The sequence below is a fragment of the Chenopodium album genome, chromosome 23 (assembly GCF_948465745.1).
Source record: "Chenopodium album chromosome 23, dcCheAlbu1.1, whole genome shotgun sequence".
NCBI classification, from domain to species: Eukaryota; Viridiplantae; Streptophyta; class Magnoliopsida; order Caryophyllales; family Amaranthaceae; genus Chenopodium; species Chenopodium album.
Genome location: NC_137856.1, coordinates 14,053,276 through 14,061,408, shown reverse-complemented (window position 1 = coordinate 14,061,408; position 8,133 = coordinate 14,053,276). Strand labels below are relative to the sequence as shown.

At 40.7% G+C, this 8,133-nt stretch overlaps 1 pseudogene; it reads left to right on the top strand.

Annotated features, from left to right (window-relative positions):
• The first annotated feature begins 903 nt into the window (after positions 1 to 903).
• Positions 904 to 1,002, top strand: LOC145609819 (small nucleolar RNA R71; annotated as a pseudogene).
• Positions 1,003 to 8,133: the final 7,131 nt, after the last annotated feature.

Here is an 8,133-nt window from a genome sequence, read left to right as displayed (position 1 = left end):
GAACTTTCACCTTGAGTTTTTGGAACAAACCCGGGTGGGGGACCTCTTTGAGAATTATTTTGAAAATTACCCCATCCTTGATTGTTCCAATTACTCCTATTTTGACTTTGGCCATAGCTTTGATTATGGTTTCCACCACCTTGATTATGGTTACCACTACCTTGGTTATGATTTCCATAACCTTGGTTTTGGTTACCATAATTTTGGCCTTGATTACCATAATATTGGCCTTGATTTTGGCCACTATAACCTTGATTATTATAGCTACCACGAGAACCTTGGTTCCCTTGGTTTCTATAACCACCACCTTGGTTATAGTTGTCAAAATTGCCTTGGCCTTGGAAGTTCCTATTCCATTGACCCCTTTGATTATCAAACCGTTGACCATTATTATTCGACACATAATTCACATGTTCACTCTCATGGTTATCAAACTCATCAACACATTCATTAGGACAAGCACTAGAGTCATGATCATACGATCCACATGCATCACAAAACAAGCAACCCAAAGGCATATTATGTGAAGAGGGAGGGGGTTGAGAGTTAGAAGGAGTACCTCTCCCCTTAAATTGGGAGGGAAGATTTGAAGCTTGAGAAGGGGAAGAAGTGCTCTCCAACTTAGCTTTGATTGCAGTGACCTCCTTTCCTAAGTTTGTCATTTGGGAGGAAAGGTTGTTGATTGCATTTAGATGGTCCACCGAGTACAATGAAGATTGCTTGCTTGAAGAGTCCCTCTCCCCATCTTGCCAATCCCTATAATATGTCACCACGTCCTCAATGATGTCCACAACTTCTTCTTCGGTTTTGTTCATGATAGGGCCCTCGGCCCCTCCATCAAGGCATGACTTGCCTTGGGGACTTAAACCGCCATAGAAGATTTGGATCACTCGGTATGTGGGGATTCCGTGGTGAGGGCACTCCCTTTGATACTCTTTGAATCTCTCCCATGCTTCGTAAAGGCTTTCACTCGGCCTTTGCTTGAACCCTTGAATCAAGGCTCTTGCCTCCGCCGTCTTCTTTTGGGGGTAGAAGCGGGACAAGAAAGCCTTTGTGACATCGTCCCAAGTTCTCAAGGAGTTGGGCTTCACCTCTTTGTCTAGCCACTCCAAAGATCTTCCTATTAGAGAGAAAGGGAACAACTTGAGGCGGATAAATTCTTGAGAAACCCCATTGACTTTGATGGTGTTGCAATATTTTTCAAACTCTTTTAGATGGTTCAATGGGCTCTCATTCTTAGCCCCACTATATTGCCTTCTCTCAATCAAGGTGATCATTGCCGGCCCGATTTCGAAGTCATTTGCCGGAGTAGTAGGTGGAGCTATTCCGCTCTCAAACCTATATGCCCCGGGCACTCCAAGCTCCTTCAAGGCTATTCTAGGATTTTCACCCATTCCTTGCTCTTCTTGAATTTCTTCTTCACTTGAAGAGCTATAACCCAAGGATCTATTATCCACTCTTCTTCTTGAAAGAGTCCTCTCAATTTCCGGATCAAGGGGAACAAGGGAACGATCACGGGTTCTATGCATGCAAAACTCAAACAAAAATATTAGTAGCACGGCTACAAGTGTATCCTAAAGAAACAAAATCTTTTTGTATTTTTTTTATAAAATGAAGTAGACTCAACAACAAAAGCTAAGCACCAATAGCATTCCCCGGCAACGGCGCCATTTTGACAAGAGGAAAATGCATGTCGTTTTCTACCCTTTCCCCAAGCCAAACTAAATTTGTAAACACCTAACCAACCTTATATGAATATAGGGTAAGTTAAGGGTCGGTCCCAAGGGAATGCAATGATGAAAACTAAAGTCTAAGTCAAGCTACCTCGGAGTCGAAAATGAGATATTGGTTGGTACTAAAATGAACTAGATCAAATTCAACAAATAATCAAAGGTCTAAACACTAGGGATATGGGTTCCACATGCAAAATCAATGATAATGCTAGATTAAAGCTCAATCAATTAATTCAAGTATTGCAATGGACAAACAATAGTAGCAATCAAAAGAGTTCAAATACTATCTCCTATAGGCCAATCTAGTGGTCGCTATGAAAGGCAAACCAAGAAGAATCATAAGCAAACTCAATCAATTAGAGAAACCTTTAAATTAATTGGTCATGTCATTAAGAGTTGCAATGCAATCTAGATTAATCTTATAGGGTGATCAATCCTAATCTAATCAATCTCATGCAAAACTATGTCAACCAATTTAATTGCAACAAATCAACCAATCAAAGAGCATCAACTAGCATTTTCATTAATCAAACATGCTTCCCCCTTTCCCTAGCAACTAATCTACTCACTAATCATGGTGAAATTCAAGAACAAATAACTAGAAATTGCATTGATCAGCATTCTATATCAAAAATCTAATAGAAATCAAAGTATTCAATATTATCAAACTCAAATCCAAGAAAAAAAAACATCAAGCAAAAGAATCAAATAACAAGTAAGTAAAAGATGAAAGAAAGAAGAGAATCTCACTAAAATTGATGATTGAAAATGAAGAAATCCAAACTTGATTGATCAAATGTTGAGTTACAAATCCAAAACCAAGAACTTCTCTCTAACTTCTCTCTAACTTCTCTCTGTAAAACTAAGCTAATGAAAATTATCAAAAAGTTACCTTCAAAAAGGAAATACAATTCAATTTATAGGCTAAGAAGAAATCGGCAGCTCCCGCGGTCTCTCTCGATAAGCCCGCGCCCGCGGAAAAATGGGTACGGAACCCTCCGCGGGCTGCCTGGGCAGCACCCGCGCCCGCGGCCTCAAGGGCCCGCGCCCGCAGCGAAGTCCCCTGCTCCCAAAGGCTGATCAGGGGAGCCGCGGTCTCTCTGAGCGAAGAGACCTCTCCAAATTGCCCGCGCCCGCGGAGAGACCGCGGGGCAACCGCGGCTAGTTCCTGCCAACTTTTGACATTTTTGAACAATAAGAGCCTGCGCCCGCGGCCTGGTGGGATGCCATGGAGACCTCTCCGAGGTCTCCCCAAGGCCTCTCTAAGCCCTCTCTAGCCAAATGCTTCTTCCTTGCTTGATCATTGAGGTCCCGAACTGCATCCTTCGCCAAGGTGAATCTCACAATACCTACACAAGTAAACAAAGGAAGGAAATAAAAGGGAAAAAGAGAAAAATAAAGGAAAAACACGATAAAAAACACGAGAAACATAAAGAAAGAGGAAAAAGGAGAAACTAAAGGAAAAAGGGCCAAAACTAAAAGAAGAAAGCAACAAAAAGGGAAAGAAATAACCTAAAAGACTACCTTATGAGTGCCATAAATGACACTCATCAAGCACCGCACTCATTGGGCTATTAAGAAGATCAATTTTGATTTAGCTAGTGCAGGTGAGCAACGTTGGTTGGACCTACATGAATTAGAAGAGCTTCGGTTGGATGCGTATGATTGTGCTAGCTTGTATAAAGCTAGAACTAAGGAGGTGCATGATAAGCTCATTGAGAAGAAAGAGTTTGTTCCGAGGGATAAGGTGCTCCTTTTCAATTCCAAAATGAGGCTTTTCCCCGGAAAATTGATGTCTCGTTGGCCCGGTCCTTTTGTTGTTCAAGAGGTGTTCTCTAATGGCTCTATTGAAATTTCTCCTTTGGATTTTTCGAGGAATTTTAAGGTCAACGGACATAGGCTCAAGCGGTATTATAATGGTGTATTTGTGGGGGTCATCCATGATATGACTCTCTATGATCCACCTTGAAAGAGGTGGAGGATGTCTAGCTTAAGACTCTAAAATAAGCGCTTCACGGGAGGCAACCCGTGTTTTCTAACTTTTTCTTCCTCTTTCTTTTGGTTTTTCTTTGCGTTTTGATGGTGTTTTTGTGGTTTAATCTCGTTGTGTTTGATGTTGTAGGTTGGTTTGAGTTGATTTCCAACAATTTTGATACCAATTTTAAGGTAAACTTGTCCCAATTCTTAAGTTAAAAAAGTGGGTAAGTATGGAGGATGGTGAGTACTTGTGTTTATTTTCATGATTTTCATGTTTTTCACTCTCCAATATGAAGTGTAGCTACTGCCTATATGGTTCCCCATGACCATCATAGGGGGTGTGCGCACTAGATGAGGGAGGAAGAAGCTCGGATTTAAAGCCCAGTTTTTGTGCGCCCGCACACCAGTTATGTGCGGCCGCACACGAGCTCTGTGCGGGCGCACATCTCCCATGTGCGGCCGCACCTAGCTGGGTGTACGAGGGGTTTGTTTTCCCTCCTCTTTTAACCCGATTTTCCTTCTCTCTCTCTATCCTACTTCATTTTACTTCCTTCATAGATCTATTGGGGTTGCTCATAGTTATACTTCATCTTCATCATATTGTTTTTCATCTTTCTACATCAAAATCTCCATAATTCTCACTACTTTGTTACCCAAGTCTTCATTCTACATCATTAAAGGTAATTTTCTCACTCCTAGTTTGAAAATTTTGGGTACTTTTCAATTGGAACTTGTTGGTATGATTGTTGGAGATGTTTATGAGTAGTAGTGTTTTCCTTGCTTAAATCTTGTGATTTCCCATCAATTGAGAGTATAATTGCATGTTTTATGCGATAAAGTTTCAATTTTTATACCTCATGAGACTTTGAGCATGATTAGTGCCACCCTCACTCTCACCACCATTACTACCACTACTTGTTCTTATGTTGATGACTATGAAAATTTTGATGTTGGTTTTGTGAAATTTAATTATGATGATGATACTATTTGAGCATATTATGCATTTTGGCATGAATTTTGTTGGATTTTCATATGATTAGTTTTAGGGTATTTTGTTGATGTTGATGGTGATAATGGAGATAATGGTTTGTTGGTAATATGATATATTGTTGCTTCTATTAATTGTGATTTGGGGTAATATTTGTGTCAATTGTGATGCTTTGATTATGCATTATTCACCTCTATTGAATTTTTGCTTAACTTATGGAATATTGTACACTTTATTTTTCCCCATATTCATGATTGATTTTTTGGCATACTATTCCTATTTTTGAAACCATTCTCTTTGTCCATTATTTTGTAGATGGGTGGTTCAAGGCAAGCAAAGCGCACTAAGGTTACAAATTCAAGAAGAACTATTGATCCACCTTCCACCATCAAAGAAACATACGACATCAAGTTCAAGGTCCAAAAGCATTGGGACCGATTCGAGAGTCTATCATCAAGGAAATTATATTCTACGAGATTTTATGATCATGACACCACTACTCTTCTAGGGATCGACGATGATGTCCGATTGTTAGCAAGGAATTTGGGCCTTGAGCAATTCATTGATCTTAGTGCTCCCACTTTTGCAAGGCTCACGTATGAATTTCTATCATCGCTCGATGTGCACAAGAGTAGCAACGACAATGAATGTCCAACGCTATCTTTCCAAGTGTTCAATGACGATTATTCTATTCCCCTTTCATTCCTAAACAAGATGTTCCATTTTCCGGAGCCCATCGAGGGTGTGCCTTTGATTTATCCGGCCTATGAAACTCTTCATCACGACCATAAGTATGATGAGGATGATTGGTGGGATAGCATTTCTATTGAAGACGCTTATTGTGCTCAATCTTCAAAATCGGCCTCAATAGTCCATGGTGCGATGCGCTATTTTAGCCGCATCCTTACTTATGCATTTTTCTCCAAGGAATCTCTTGGAGCCACTTCATCATCCTTGGGTCGACTAGCCAACCATAGACAACCATCATTGTGTTGTCACTTAACAAAAAGTATGCATCCAAGATTGGGGATCTTAAGGAGATTAAGGACCCAAGAGAGAAGTCTTCATCTTGCTTGTTGGGCACGTTTGCCTTGATCAACCAAAAGTTCATTGAGCGCACCATCATGGATGATTTGTTCATTTGGAAAGTATCGAGGACTACCGATTGGTGCCTTATCCTCTACGAAGGGTCGATGGTGAGAGACAAAAATTCATCCTACCCTTGGAAGCCGCCCAAGAGAGATATTCCAAGTTCTTTTCGTCGGGTTTCCATGCCTTCTTCGGGAAATGCTCATCCAAGGTCTAAGGCCTCATCATCTAAGGGAGGTAACCCTAGTACTTCTTCTCCTACTCCTCTTTCTCCTTCATCTCCTTCCTTGCATGACTTGTCTAGCTTGCATGAAAAGATTGATGCCCTTACTTTTGCTTTGTCTTCTTCCTCTTCTATGGGAATGGTTGTTTGGAGGGTTGCTATGATTATCATGCTAGGAGGGTGTATGACTATCATGTTTCTAGGGGGGATATTGAGCCTTATGTGAACTACCCGTACCTCCCGGTCCAAGAGGGCCCTATCCCATAGTGGGAGCCTTTTGACAAGGCGGTGGGGCCCCGTCTCTGCTATCCCTATTGGGAGGGCCCACATGTGGCACATAGTGCCATTCGTGGGACCTCTAGAGGGGATTATGATTACAAGAGGCCGGGAGGGTGTGACTGGACTTATGATCCAGCTAACCCTGCTCCTTTCCCTTCCCCTGAGACTGAGGGGAGGTGGGGTCGTTCGGGCCCCCCTGTTTTGGATGATTGGTCTGAGTATTTTGCTGCTGATGCCCTTAGAAGGTTAGGTAGGGCTAAAGGGAAGGAGGTTGTTTCTATGGGTGAGGGGAGCTCTAGTTCTACCCCCTACTTTAGTGCCGAGTGAGCCATGTTGGCTACCCCTCTCCGTATGCATGCTTTATGATTGTGTTCCTTGTTTGCCCTATGGTTGGGTTTGGCTTGGGGGAGGGGTAGCTCATTTCTAGCTTGGGGGAGTTGGTTTAGGTTGGTTGTGGTTTGCATGTCCTCCTCCTTGCTAGTGGTTCATTTAGCATTTTCCTTCTTAGCCTCCATGTCCTCTGTCTGATCTGATGTCTCTGTGATGTTTTATCTGCTGATTTCTCTGATGATGACTTACTCTGTTCCCTATCTATCTGCTCTGCTGTTATTCTGACGATTCTTGTTGTTGATGATGTTTCCTGATGTTTCACTGTCTCTGATATATATATTTTTCATTTATTGTCGTTATGCTGCCGAATTTTCGGCTGATTTCATTTGGAAGTTACTGACAATTTTCTTTGTATATAAATTCTTTTATTCTCTTTTTCTCACTTGGTTTCTTGAAAAAGCTTCTGTTTATGGAATGCAACGAGGTGGTTTCTACTTACTTCGTTTATTTTTGCTAAGCTTGGAAGCCCGGTGAGATCTTTCTTATTTTTCTCTTTATTTTTCTTGGTTGCATAGAATAGGATTAGTTTAGGGGAAGTTGAATGGTTCGAGGATGGATGCTTGTTAACACATAATGTGTTTGGGATCGATGACGTTGATGTCGATCGATCACTTGTTTGACGATTGGGATTCTTATGTGTTTAACTTGCCTTCTAGTCCATTTCATATTATTTCTCCTATATTTCCTTTTCTATGTCTCCCTTTCTTTTACTTTGTTTTCTTTTATTTTCCTTTTCTTTTGCTTTCCTTTATTTTTCCTTTTATTCTTGATGTGATTTTTAGGCTTTATTTTTGATTTTTCTTATGAAATGAACTTTGTACATTGGATTTGTCTTTTGCATGATTCTCTTCCTAGGTTGTAAAGGTATGCACGGTTTGAGACTATGTTTGGTTGACTCTAGGATAGGTGTATGCTAGGGTAGTTGGTTTGAACTAGGAGGATCATGAAGCCGGATTCTACTTGTTTGTGGCATGTTCGTAGTTGCTCCCTATAGTCAATTTGACACCACTAGTGAGTTTTTGCCACAACCTTGTGAGGTTACTTGTTTTTCTAGCCTTCAACATTCCTTGTATGAGCGGCGTGGATCCTTGATTATGCAAACCTAATCTAATAAAGCTTGATGTATGATTCTCAAACCCGAGACCGAACTATCTAGGGAAGAAAAAGGCACCTTTTTCGGGGTGGTATTTTTCATTTTTAGGATAGCTTTATTCATTTTTTGTTATTTTTGGGTTTACATTTGCCTTCTTGCAACCATTTGAGCCTTATCCCTTCTTTTCAAGCCACATCTTTAGTTATTTGACCTTTTGTTTCATTTTCTTTCTTTTCTTGGTTTTTGTGAAGCAAAATGATCATTTGAGATGGAGTTTGTGGTGGATGAGTTGGAGTTTTAGTTTTTATGAATGCAAGTTTGTGATATCATTTTCTTTGTGAATAATGGCAAATATTTGAGA